The 14,098-nt window shown below is 49.9% G+C and overlaps 1 pseudogene; it reads right to left on the minus strand.

Annotated features, from left to right (window-relative positions):
* Positions 1-5,959: 5,959 nt before the first annotated feature.
* Positions 5,960-14,098, minus strand: part of LOC123171502 (disease resistance protein RGA2-like) — a 97,281-nt pseudogene continuing 89,142 nt past the window's right edge.

A 14,098-nucleotide genomic window follows, 5' to 3' on the forward strand; every position in this document is an offset into this window, starting at 1 on the left:
AAAAAAACTGAACATAGCTACCAGCCAACTCCACCTCTGTCTGTCATGCTGCACTTCACAAGAATTCACCATTTTCCTACTCTGCGTCGATCTGCTTCCACTCCAGGTGACCTGTTTCTGCCACTGCCACTGTAACATGAAGCAAACGGCATGGTAAGTAAAAGCGAGGGAGTAGAAAGGAGGACTCGAAAGAATTTCCGTGTGAGAGACATAGCCTCCAGGCAGAGATCCACAGGCTCATCTCTGTTCAAGTGCTCAGCTCTAAATCATCTCTCATCACACACCATACAAAGCGAGCGACAGGACATCAAAATAAAATGTGATCTAAGCGCATTGCATATCACACCGTACTATCACCCTGGGCAATTACGAATAGCCAGCTGCAAAGCCGACGGTGCGCTTGTTTAATTGATAAATTGGAAGTCAGGTATACATGCACACCCAGGTTGCATACATCTCACAGGCACAACTTTGTATGTAGTTTGTTGAGTTGTATATTTTGTACACTGTGTAACGTTGTATTGTCACGTTTGTACCGACCCTAGATTGTAGGATCTGAGCACTCCCGCATGGCCTGCGTGCCTAATCTCTCGGGACTCTCTCTCCCTCTCTATGTATACTCTCGTTTGTAACAGAGACAATCAAGGCAATCATAATACAGTTTCCAACTTGGTATCAGTCGCCAGGGTTTTCTCCATGGCTGCGGACGACATCTCCTCTTCCTCCTCCGCCGCCACGAGCTCCGCCACGTCGCCGGGCTCCCTCTCCTCCTCCTCCTCGGCGCCTGCTGCCGGCACCGTTCCGGCCACCGCCTCCACCACCCCGCCCTTCGTCTTCGGCACATCCCCAGCCCTCTTCAGCGGCTCATCCCCTACCACGGCATCTCAGTTTGCCCCCCTCTTCACCACCGCCGGCTCTTCTCCCGCGCCGCCGTCGGCATCCTCCCCACCTCATCCTATTTTCCGCGACCACATCACGAACCACATCAAGTTTCTCCTCAACCCCGCGGATCACAACTACCATAAGTGGAAAACCTTCTTTCTGATGGTCCTCGTTCGCTACGGCATCTCCTACCTTCTCGACCATCCTCCACCTCCCAATGCTCCGGCGCAGTACATTGAGCTCGACGCCCACATCGTTCTGTGGATCTATGCCACCCTCTCGGACACCATGTGTGACCACGTTGTCGGGGCAACCACCACCTACGCCCTCTGGCACAAGATCAAAGACTTCTTTCTCTCCAATCGTGACGCTCGCTTCATGATCCTCAACCGCCAATACCGCAACCTCAAACAGGGTGATCTCTCTGTGTCCGAGTATGCACGCCGTCTGAAACTCCTCACCGGCGCTCTCGCTGACATTGATCGTGCCGTTACCGAGGTGGATCTCACCACCCAGTTCCTTCATGGTTTCGACAAGCGGCTCGACACCATCCGCGTCGTCCTCGGTGACCAGGGCCTTCCCTTCGACACCGTCCTCTCCCGCGTCGTCCTCGCGGAGGAGTCGCACGCGTAGCGCGCGGCTGAGGAAGGCGCATCCGCGTTCGCCATGGCGGGTGGCAGCTCTTCGGGCGCTGGTTCCTCAACCGGCCCCTCTGGTGGTCGCGGACAAGGCGATCGCCCCTCTGATCGCGCCCCGGACGCCCCCCATCCGCCGGCCCACTCCTCTGGTCGCGGGCGCGGTGATCGCTCTGGTGACGGCGGTGATCGTGGACGCAGGCGCGGTCGCGGTGACCACTCCGGGCGCGGTCACCAGGTGGCCCCCTTCTCCCCCTTCACGGTGTACTTCGCCCCGTACGGGATGGCCCTCCCGTCGCCCCGCTCTGGCTGGATCCCACCGAACGCCGCCGGTGTTCTTGGACCCCGCCCCGGCGCTCATGCTCAGGCGTACTACGCCTTCACGCCGTCTCCGGTGCCGTCTACCCCGTACTATCTGCCACCGCAGCCGTCGTGGGACCACCTTGCCATGCTCAACACCGCCTTCAGCAACGGCGGCTACGCCACGCCCCCGGCACCCGAGTGGTACCTCGACAGCGGCGCGTCTTCGCACGTGACAGGCACCCAAGGTAATCTGACCTCGTTGAGTTCTTCATTTTCGCATTTACCCTCTAGCATTGTTGTCGGTAATGGGCATTCTCTTCCTGTCACTGCCACGGGCTCTACCACCCTCTCCCATCATGATTTTCGCCTCACTGACATTCTTATCTCTCCCAACGTAGGTACTAGTCTCATATCCGTTCGTAAATTCACTAAAGATAATGCTTGCTATTGAATTTTACCCGTGTGGTTTTCTTGTGAAGGATCTTCGCACTCGACGAGTTCTCATGATCTCCGTTAGCCACGGCGATCTCTACCCCTTCGTTGGCAATAAACCGGCGCAGGCGTCCGCTCTCCTCGCCACCACCTCCTCGGACTTGTGGCATCGTCGCCTTGGGAATCCCAGAGCACACACCTTTTCTTCCCTCGCTAAACATTTTCTTCATGATTGTAATAAGGCTCCTCACTCCCCATGTAATGCATGCCAACTTGGGCGCCAACCACGTTTACCTTTTCCATCTTCCTTTAGTAAAACATATGCTCCATTTGATTTAATACATTGTGACTTGTGGACATCACCCGTTGTTAGCTTCTCTGGGTTCCAATTTATCTTGTAGTGCTTGATGATTTTACGCATTTCTCGTGGACATTTCCTCTCTGCAACAAATCTGACACATCCACTGTCCTACAACGCTTCTTTACGTTTGTGCATACCCAATTCCACGTGATCATCAAGAGCATGCAATGTGACAACGGCGCTGAATTCATCAACTCATCTTCTCCTCCAACGGCATTGCCTATCGCTTCTCGTGCCCCCATACCTCCCCCCAAAATGGCAAAGCCGAACGTATGATTCGTACCACCAACAACATCATGCGCACGCTTCTTCTTCAAGCGAACCTCACGCCCCCATTTTGGGTCGAAGCTCTTCACACGGCCACCTACCTCCTCAACCGGCGTCCCTCCCATACCATTGCGCCGCACACACCACATTTTCTCCTCTACGGCGTTCCACCCACATACGACCACCTTCGTGTTTTCGGTTGCCTCTGTTTTCCCAACCAGTATGCAACCATGGCTCACAAACTCACCCCCCGCTCCTCCCGTGCGTCTTTCTTGGTATGCCCTCGAACACAAGGGGTACAAGTGCTTCGACCTCGCCACACACCGTGTGATCGTCTCACGCCACGTTATTTTCGACGAAACCATTTTTCCCTACAGCCCCACACCAGACCACACCCCCTCCACGTCCACAAACAATCCCCATGCAACCCTGCAGCCCAACCCTGCCTTCCCACCGGGATCGCCACCACCTACCCCGCCCGGGCCCCGCCCTCCACCGGATTCTGCGCCCCACCAACCCTCTCCACCCACGTTGCCCGCTGCCCCCTGCAACGGCCGCCCCCCACCTGCTGTTGCGTCCCCCACGCGCGGATCCACCTCGGATCACGCGTCCACCAGCGCGCCTGCCTCGCCCGGGCCCGCCGCATCGACCTCGCAACGCGCGCCTGCCTCTGCGCCCGATTCGCCAGGCCCCGCCGATTCACTCTTGAATCATGCAGACACCCGTGTGCCCACCTCGCCTGGTCCCGCCGAATCTACCTCGGGTTCCTCGCCCAGTCCAGCGCCTGCTGACTCGCCCGGTCCCACCGAATCCGCCTCGGATCGCTCCCCGCCTCGTACGCCCATGCCACCTCTTCCACCCCATGCAGTACCGCTACAGCCACCCGAGAACTCACACAAAATGACCACACGTGCTAAAACAGGCTACTTAATGCCCAAACGGCTCTTCTTTGCCGACGCCTCCTCGCCCATCTCACCCATTCCTCCCACGTATAAATCCGCCCTTAGGATTCCCATTGGCGTCAAGCAATGTTAGATGAGTATAATGCATTAATGAACAACTTCACTTGGTCTTTGGTGCCTAAGCCTGCCGGTGCGAATGTGGTTACGGGCAAGTGGATTTTCCGGCACAAGTTCAACACGGATGGGTCTCTGGCACGGTACAAGGCTCGGTGGGTCGTTCGTGGCTTCACACAACAAGAGGGTGTGGACTATGACCAGGCGTTCAGTCCAGTGGTCAAGCCAGCAACCATTCGGGTGGTATTGAGCCTTGCCACCTCTCATTCATGGCCCATTCATCAACTTGACGTCAAGAATGCATTTCTCCATGGTGAGCTCAATGAAACAGTGTATTGCTTGCAACCGGCCGGTTTTGTGGACTCCTCCAAGCCGGATCATGTGTGTCTTCTCAACAAGTCACTATATGGCCTCAAACAGGCTCCTCGGACGTGGTTCTTGCGCTTTCAAGCCTTTCTCTTATCTCTTGGGTTTCGGGCATCCAAGAGTGACACATCCGTGTTCATCCTCCATCATGGTAATCTCTCTTGCATATCTCCTAGTTTATGTGGATGACATCATTCTCACCGCAAGCTCACCTCACACCCTCACCCACATCATCTCCTCTCTTAAGCGAGAATTTGCCATGACTGACCTTGGTGCCTTACACCATTTCTTGGGCATCAATGTCACCACCAACCAATCCGGTCTCTTCCTATGCCAACAACAATACACCCTTGAGCTTCTTGCGCGCGCCAATATGCTTACCTGCAAACCCGTATCCACACCGGTTGACACCAGCTCCAAACTGTCTTCTCATGATGGTGCGCTGCTCTCTAACCCTACCCACTATCGTAGTATCACCGGAGCTCTCCAATACCTCATCCTCGCGCGCCCGGATATTACATATGCTGTTCAACAAGCCTGCCTATTCATGCATGCTCCCCGCGATATCCATTGGCAGCTTGTGAAGCGCATTCTACGATACTTACAGGGTACATCGCATTACGGCCTACAAATCTTTCGGTCATCCTCCACAGACCTCATCGCATACACTGATGCCGATTGGGCCGGGTGTCCCGACACGCGCAAGTCAACCTCCGACTTTTGTGTGTTCCCTGGAGCCAATCTCATTTCCTGGTCATCCAAGCGCCAACCCACCATCTCCCGATCCAGTGCCGAGGCTGAATATCGTGGTGTTGAAAATTGTGTGGCTGATGCTTGTTGGTTGCGGCAACTTCTACATGAGCTCAGGGTACCACCCAAACGTGCCACCGTGGTGTATTGCGACAACATCAGTGCATCCTACCTTGCGAGCAATCCGGTTCAGCATCAACGAACCAAGCACATTGAGATTGACTTGCATTTTGTTCGGGATCGTGTGGCACTTGGCGAAGTACGAGTCTTGCATGTACCATCCAGCTCGCAATATGCCGACATCTTCACCAAGGGCCTGCCCTCGCCAGTCTTCACCGAGTTTCGATCCAGCCTGAACATCCTTCCCAATGGAGTTCCGGCTGAGGGGGGGTGTTGAGTTGTATATTTTGTACACTGTGTAACGTTGTATTGTCACGTTTGTACCGATCCTAGATTGTAGGATCTGAGCACTCCTGCATGGCCTGCGTGCCTAATCTCTCGGGACTCTCTCTCCCTCTCTATGTATACTCTCGTTTGTAACAGAGACAATCAAGGCAATCATAATACAGTTTCCAACTTAGTTGACAGACCACATAACGAAAGAACTAACTAGAGAAACTAAGCACTATGGCACTAGATAGAGCTTCAGGGGATATGTGTAATTTGTCATGCCAGATAAAAATAGAATGTAACCCTTCTGTACTGCACTACTTAGGCTCTGTCGGCTTTCAATTGAACGCAAAAGCATTGCATGTGATCGTCAGCCAGATCACCAATCAAAGGGGAGGGCAAAAATCAGTCAGCCAGATTGTCAAATTGACTGTAACCCTTCTGTACAACACATGGCGAAATTGAACGTAAAAGCATTGCATGTGATCGTCAGCCAGATCACCAATCAAAGGGGAGGGCAAAAATCAATCGTGGTAGCTGCCGCTTACCTGCGGATTTTAATGGATAGGATTGGCTCTAGAACACAACTGCCTGCCTTCTCTGTCGCACAGAGTGATTGCTGCTGCAGGCTCCTCTTCTTGTACTACTTCTTCGGGCAAAGCTTTGGAACAAAAAAAAAGAATGAGCATTAATTTGCACTGTTGGGCCAGAGAGAAGAGAATTAAGCTAGCTAATTATGTCGAAGTATACAGAAACCTGGCTGGCTGAGAGAAAAATACTCCGAAAAAAGGTTTCCCCCCACTTTGTATTCCAAAGCAACCGACCGATACACCCAACGATAGGTGCTGCGACGGAAGCAGCACAGTCACGCTCAAAAGAAACGAAAGAGAAAACACAAAAAAAAGGAATGACAACAGAGTCGGATCAACGAAAACACGATGATCCGCAACCGCTGGGCCCTCCAAATAAATCCACCACACTCCTAGCGCATCGGACCCACGCATACCAAGCAACACACCTTCAAGAAGGAATGCGACGATGACGACGCTGCTGCCCGGACAGGTCCTAGGGTTTCCTCCGGTACGCGAGGGGGAATTGGTGAGGGGGATCCCGGGCGCCCTTCAGGAAGGAACGACGGCGCCCACGAGCGTCGCTGCGTTGGTGCCGGCCAAGCCAACATGGATTTCTCCCGTCCACCACACATCCACTACCCCGACCGATCCGTCACGCTCCACCAAACTCGCCGCCCATCCAACATGCGCCAACACGGTCTTGGAGCCACCACCGCCGTCTCTCCATGGGGAGCGAAGCGGGACCGACGGGTTGAGAGGAAGCAACCGGGAACAAGGAGCGGCAGAGTCCGCCGTCACGCGGGAGTTAACCACCTCCACCGCCATCGGCGGTCACCGACCGGACGCAACAAGAGGAGCACACCAGCCACGAAGGCCCGGCCGAGCTTGAAATCGCTCGTGAAGCTCCCGTCGCCGCGCTGCAGTAGCGTGCCACCGTATCCGCAACCCCCTGCACAAGCCGCATCTCCGTCCATCGGAGCCGTCACGGCCGAGGGCTGAGCCAGGCCCACCCAAACCCAGATGGGGCCCCAAAGGGCCCAGATCTGGGCCGTAAGGCGCCACCGCCCCCCGCCGCACCAGCCTGCCACCAAGCGGCCGCACCACCGCTCTGCCACCATCCGGGGTTGCGCCGCTCGAAGACCCGCGCCGCCGCCGGAACCGCCATCGCCCGAGCAGACCCGCCGCACGCCTGCGATGGGAAGAGCCATCCGCCTCCGCCGAGGGCCCGAAGCCGGACCCCAGCCGCCGCCCACGCCGCCCGCAGCCCGCGCCGCCTAGCTCCAGATCCGCCGCCCAACGCTGCCGATCTGCACCCACACACGCACCACCTGGCAGCCGCCGCGCGACACCGAGGCCCCATCGGGCCGCCGAACAGCCGCCACCAGGCCCCGCCATAGCCTGGCGCCTCCAGCGGCAGTCGTCCCGCACCGGCCGAGGATCGGCGAGGAAGGGGAGGGATGACCCCGCCGCCACCCCCGCCGGCAAGGCTTTGCCCGGCAGCGATTCGGGGCGGCGGCGAGGGGGAAGGAGGCCAGAGGGGAGGGTTGAGGGGCGGCGGCTAGGGTTCCCCCCGAGGCCGCTTGCGGGAGCGGCTCGGGGGAGGGGGGCAGGCTCGGTCCGAGAGAGATAAAAATACTGACGAATCCGCTGCCCACGAAGGGTGGGCCGGTTAGGATGGGCGTCCAATGCGAGCGCCAACATATCAGCCTCTTTCTGCACTGCTGGCAAGCAGTTCTCCTCATACCAAAATGCAGCATCAACTTTCTGGAGATAAGCGAGATGTTGCATGTCAACATCCAAGTCACCACCAACGATGCACGGCGCTCGGGCATAAAAGGAATGGTATTCAAGCCTGGGCATAGATCCCCGTGGAAACATAGATGGCCACATCTGAAAATTATAGAAACTGCACTCTCTCAGGCAAGGGAATGCATCATCATCAATGATGAACCTTTCTACAGGAGTTAGTTGGACTCTGGAGGTTGTCAGACCTGGCAATGTCCCAAGGATCTGAATGTCGACCTTGTTGGAATTAACCACAATGACCTTGTCCTGCTCGGACTGGTGTAATCACCAGCTATATATATGCGTGTAACCTACCCCTGTAAACCGAACCAGATCAAAGGAATAAAAACTGACAGGAGCGACAAGCTCCTGTTGCGATCCGGCATCTCGTGTCCTCGCATGCTTGTGTTCTCAGCGGAATCAATCGATCAAGTCATAGCTAGTTAGCTAAGCTTACACGGAAGCATCCACTTGCTTGCTAGCTTGCTTCTTGTACGTGCATAGGAATCGATCGGCCGGCGACTGCTGCATACGTACATGCTCTGACGGAAAGTACACGATCTGATAGATGTCCGATGCGGGCCTGTGGCCAACAATTGGTATCAGAACTTTGGTGTATTGACGTGATTGTCGGAAAGCAATCGAAGGATCATGTCGAACACAGGCAAGTAGATCGTGACGGCGGAAGCGGGAGCACCGATGCCGATGGTGGGGTGTCACAGTTCCCCCATCTGGATCAAGAGAACTACGCACTATGGACGATGATTATGGAGGTCTTGATCGAGGGCGCTGAGTTCTGGGATGCCGTTGACCCCGGCGGCGCCGAGTACGCGAAGGGCGCGGTGAAGTACCGGACGGATCGTCGGGCGTTAACAGCGATCTACTCCGCCATGCCAAAGGATGTGCTGCAACACCTCGTCGAAAAGAACTCGGCGAAGGAGGCATGGGAGACCACCCAGATCCTGCACCAGGGTCATGAACGTGTAAAGGAAGCACACCTTCAGTCCCTCATGAGAAGCTACGAGTGCCTGAAGATGGATGAAAGTGAGACGGTCGATCAGTTTGCCGCCCGTCTCAAGACCCTTGTCAACGGCATACGCAGCTATGGTTCAACCCTAGAAGAAGTTGCCATCGTCCAACGACTTTTGCGCTCCGTGCCGGCACGCTATATCCAGATCGTCACGTCGATCGAGCAATGTCTCGACCTGAAAACTCTCACGGTTGAGGATCTCGTCGGAAGGTTCAAGGCCCACGACGAGAGAATTTGTCTCAGTTTCGACGATGCTGAGGTGAGTGAGCACCTGATGCTAACAAAGGCGCAATGGATCGCCCAATCAAAAGAAAAGCAAGGCGGATCCACGAGCAGTGGCAAGAAGGGGAAAGGGAAGCAGCACTTGGCAAAAAAGAACTTCGCCGACTCGAACGACGAGGATGCGCCTGCACCACCGAGGAGGAAGTTTTATATTCATGGCTTTTTCATCAAAATGCCTAAAAACATTATATATTAATGCGAATAGGGAAAACATTTAAGTAGTTTCCATGCTAAGGTGTTTTTTTTCTGTTAGATGATATATACTAAGGTGTTCTTCACTATGCCTCAGAGCATCATTCCATGTGAAAAGCCCGGAAAGAAAGCTGCTGGACAGTGCTTCTTCTATACTGTAGTATAGATTTATTCCAAGAAAGTTTCACAGCGAGTGAATAGGCCAGTTTTTTTTTGAGTTAAAAACGAAACTTTATTCATTAGAAATAACCACTACATCGTTTGTGAGGATCATTACAATTTCACTAAGAGGTTCCTCAAACCAATCGGAAGTTGAAGAAAATCTAGCTAATCTAGCAAGTTCATGTGCTACTTTATTTGCCTCTCTATTACAATGTTCGAATCTAGTCATGATAAAATTACATGCATAGTGATAGCAGTCATCGAAAATCGCCGCTGCCGTCCCCGCTGACTGTCCTCCGTCTTGCATGGTCTCAATCACCTCCAGATTGTCTGAGTTGATGATTAGGCGGTTACATCTTGCCCTTTGCGCTAAACTTAGGCCAAATTTGAGAGCTAGGGCTTCTGCCATGAGGACACCCGCGCAGTAGTCGATCTTTTCATTTCCTCCTACAATAAACCTACCTTTGTCATCTCTCAAGACCGCGCCCATTGTACCCTTCAACATGTCATGGTCAAAAGAAGCGTCAACATTTAGTTTCGCGAAGCCCCTAGGAGGACAGTGCCAACCCCCCTTTTCATGGACGCCTTTGAAGATGACACATTTAAAAAATTATATGTAAGAGCTATGATCCCCATTAATATCTGATTTGCATTCTGAGTTAATTCCTTGTGCACTAATTTCCGTCTTTCCCACCAAAGATACCACGCTGAGATAGCTATCATTTATCGTACATTTTGGTACCCCATAATATGCATATCTTGATCTGGAAGGAGTAAAAGGTATTCCAATGTCGCCTCTCCAGCACGATCAATCTCACAAGCTTTATCAATAATCGCATCCATCCCTAACCTTTTCCATACTTCCTTTGCTTTTGCACATAGGAAAAGCAAGTGTTTCGTATCTTATACACCCTGAGAACAGGTAAGGCAAAGAGGCGAGACCTTCATATGTCTATTGGTGAGGGTGGCCCGACATGGAAGAGTGCCATGTAGTGTCCGCCATAAGAAAAATTGACTTTTGTCGGACAAGATAACTTCCATATCTGACACCTTATAGGGTTAGGTGTGGTTCGCCCCATCCCATTGGAATGTTTTAGCTTACTTCCATACTGATAATTCCACTCCACATAGTAAGCAGATCGTACCGAGAACATACCATTTTTCGTAGAGCTCCAGGCAATAAAGTCTGTCATATTATGTTGCGAAGTTGGGATTGAAAGAATGTATTGTGCGTCAATGGGCCACATAGTTTTTCTAATGAAGTCCTCATCCTAGTTATTGGAGGTCGGGTCAATCAAATCAACCACTTTTGATAACAAATGTCCCCCCTTAGGGGTGGCAATCTTCCCTAGTGGCACAATTTGGGATCCAGGCGTCTTCCCAAATATTGATGTTGTGTCCATCCCCCACTTGCCAAATATAGCCATGCTTGAGAGTAGTAACGCCTGCCATAATGCTTTTCCAGGTGAAAGAAGCACCATGCTTTGGCTTGGAGTTCAGCAAATCACCATCAGGGTAATACTTGGCCCTTAGAATAGTAGCGCACAAGGAGTCAGAATTATCAAGGAGACAACATGCCTGTTTAGTAAGCACAGTCAGGTTGAAATAGTGGATGTCATGGAACCACATTCCTCCTTGGTTCTTTCGTACACACATTTTCCACCAGGCCATCCAGTGCATCCTCCTCTGGTTCTCCTCGTCTCCCCACCAGAAATGCGCTATCGCATCAATAACTCCTGTACAATTTTTTTAGGAATTTTAAAGACCGACATTGCATAGATAGGTATGGCTTGGATCACCGCCTTTAATAGGATCCCCCCCCGGAAAATAGTAACTTTTCCTTCCAACCACTAATTTTCTTAATAATACGTTCAATCAGGAATTTAAAGCAGTCTGTTTTGTCAACACCCACATTTGCTGGTAAGCCCAGGTATTTGTCATTCAGAGCTTCTGTCATTATATTTAGCCTTGTACACAATTGTTCTCTGATCTCTACCTTTGTGTTAGGGCTAAATAAAATGCTGGATTTTTTGACACTTACCAGCTGTCCTGACGCCACACAATATAAATCAAGTGCTGATTTTAGGGCTTCCGCATTATGTTCATTGGCTCTCATCAAGATCAATGAGTCATCCACAAAGAGAAGATTTGTGACTGGCGGGGCATCTCTACAGAATTTAACTCCCACTAGTGTAGAACCGGGCTATAGCACCGGTTCGTAAGGGCCTTTAGTTCCGGTTCTGTAACCGGCACTAAAGGGTGGGGACTAAAGGTCCCCTCCTTTAGTACCGGTTCGACACGAACCGCCACTAAAGTGCCACCACGTGGCACGAGCCAGGGCCGGGTGCGGGGAGACCTATAGTACCGGTTGGTAACACCAACCGGTACTAAATGTTCGGGGGGTTTTGGTTTTATTTTTTATTTTTCCTTTAGTTTTGTATTTTCAATTTAATTTAGAGATTGTTTTTACATTATAATGAGTTGTTAAATCATTAGGTGAAAGTACCGCAGATTAGTTTCAACTGGATGCATGCATGGATTCTAGCTAAGTGATCAAAGTATATATGCCATATCCATATATAGTACTTCATCACTTATATTAGGTGAGCAAGTAATATGGATATGGCATATACTTGATCACTTAGCTAGCTAGGATCCATCCAGTTGAAACTAATCCGCGGTTTCTTTCATAAATGATATAATAACTCATCATCATCATATTAATATAAAAACTATTGCATCATATATATCATCACCAACAAGACTAGTTAACGATATACTAGCTAGCTAAAAATCATTATAGTCGTCATTACCACTATTTAATCATTTTAGTCATTACCGCTATCTAATCACCACCAATACCAGCTTAAAGAAGAAACATTCACTTGTACCAGAAGGAAAGATATCATCGAGTTCAACATGATCACTCTTTGAGATTAAGTTCAGAATGAAGAACACAGACATGAGAGGACAAGTACTAAGAGCATGCTAATCACTCCTGCTGCTCTCTCTCAGGTAAAATGGCATAGAACATGTATAGCTCTCCTGATTCATCATATTGGAGCATGCAGATGAACATGTCTCCTAATCGTGGGTTGTGTTTCTGATTGTTGCCTCCTAGTACTTCTCTGCGATCATTCACAATTTTGCTCCAGTCTTTCACTATTAAGCATTCCTTGGTTCTAGAAATCCTGAATGCGCTCGTGTGGAATGTAGGATGTCTTGGCCGTAAGCTAAGAATTGACATGGCGACTGTTAGTCGAGATCCACTGAGGCACAACTATCATCGGGAGTCCCTGTTGAAGAGAACATCGTATAGTATAATACTTAGTAATGAAGTTTAGCTTAAAAAATAATGTATGCAAAAGATGCACTGAGGACAAATAGTAAAAATCTTACCATCTTTCCTAAATACATGTGACCGTAGTTCAATACGAACACTATTGGTCGCACGTTTTGAGTACTAAGATTTGCATGTCTAGGAAAATAATTTCTCTTGACAACATCAAGATCCTCAAGCCATGAAACATATTGACTTATCTCCTCGCAGTTTAGTTCGGCCCCGGGACAGTGGACGGCCCTGTCTACCAAGCGCTTGAGATGTTTGCTTGAATGGAAATAAGCTGTCAATAGAAATTAGTTGTCAACTATTTTTGAAAAAACAATATCGAACATAAATATGGTGAGAAACTCACATAATGGTAGAACTAGAGGCGTCTGCACATCGACCTAAATGTCTCTATTACCTTCAATATCATCTTCGGGACGAATATCAAAGGTGATAAACATATCAGGCTCAAATGCATAAGCCTTCCATAGTGCTTGCCAAGTTTTGCATTCAAAATGGTTGTAGGTTTCTTGATTGTATAATTTGACGTTGAAGGTATAACCATGCTCGGTCTTCAAGTAAACTCTCTTTACCTCCATAGTTTTGTTAGGACTGAAACCTATCTTATCCAAGACAAAATTTCTTGCATGGCAAGGGATACGCTAGTAGAATAGTGAAAATTTAAAATAATAAGTTGAAGCAAATTAAGCATATATAAGTCATGCTTAATTACGAAAAAAGACTTGTCGTTGTGACTTACTGTATCCACTTCGTAGGTCTCATCCAGCTTCATGCTGAAGCGCCTATCATCAACTAGGAAATTTTTGTCGCACAGGCCGCGTTGGTCTTCGCAGTCTTCGCACATAATGAAATCGTTTTCATCGTCAGACGACATTTCCTATGGTTCATAGGTGAAACATTAAACACTTATTAGTTATATTAATTCAACTAATTAAACTAGTTCTATTAATTCAACTAGCTAGTTCAACTAATTAATTCAACTAAGCACTTACTAAAAATATACCTAAATAAAGTATAGCTCCTAATTCAACTAATTCAACTAAACTAGTTCTATTAATTTTCTTACTAAAAATAAAGTAGCTAGTTCTATATACTAAAATTTTAATTAGACGATCAAATCTCATATACCTAAATTTAATATATATTAGTTCATCTAACATTAATATAAATTCATCTATAACTAAAAGTATAAAAAAGTAACTCATCTAACATTATCTAATTCCTATATAATCTAACATTTTGACATTAAACATTTGTGTGCGTGTGTGTGTGTGTGTGTTTGTGTGTGCATATGTGTGCACAGGAGGCCGTTGGCGAGCGGCAG

Source organism: Triticum aestivum, chromosome 7D (assembly GCF_018294505.1).
Source record: "Triticum aestivum cultivar Chinese Spring chromosome 7D, IWGSC CS RefSeq v2.1, whole genome shotgun sequence".
NCBI classification, from domain to species: domain Eukaryota; kingdom Viridiplantae; phylum Streptophyta; class Magnoliopsida; order Poales; family Poaceae; genus Triticum; species Triticum aestivum.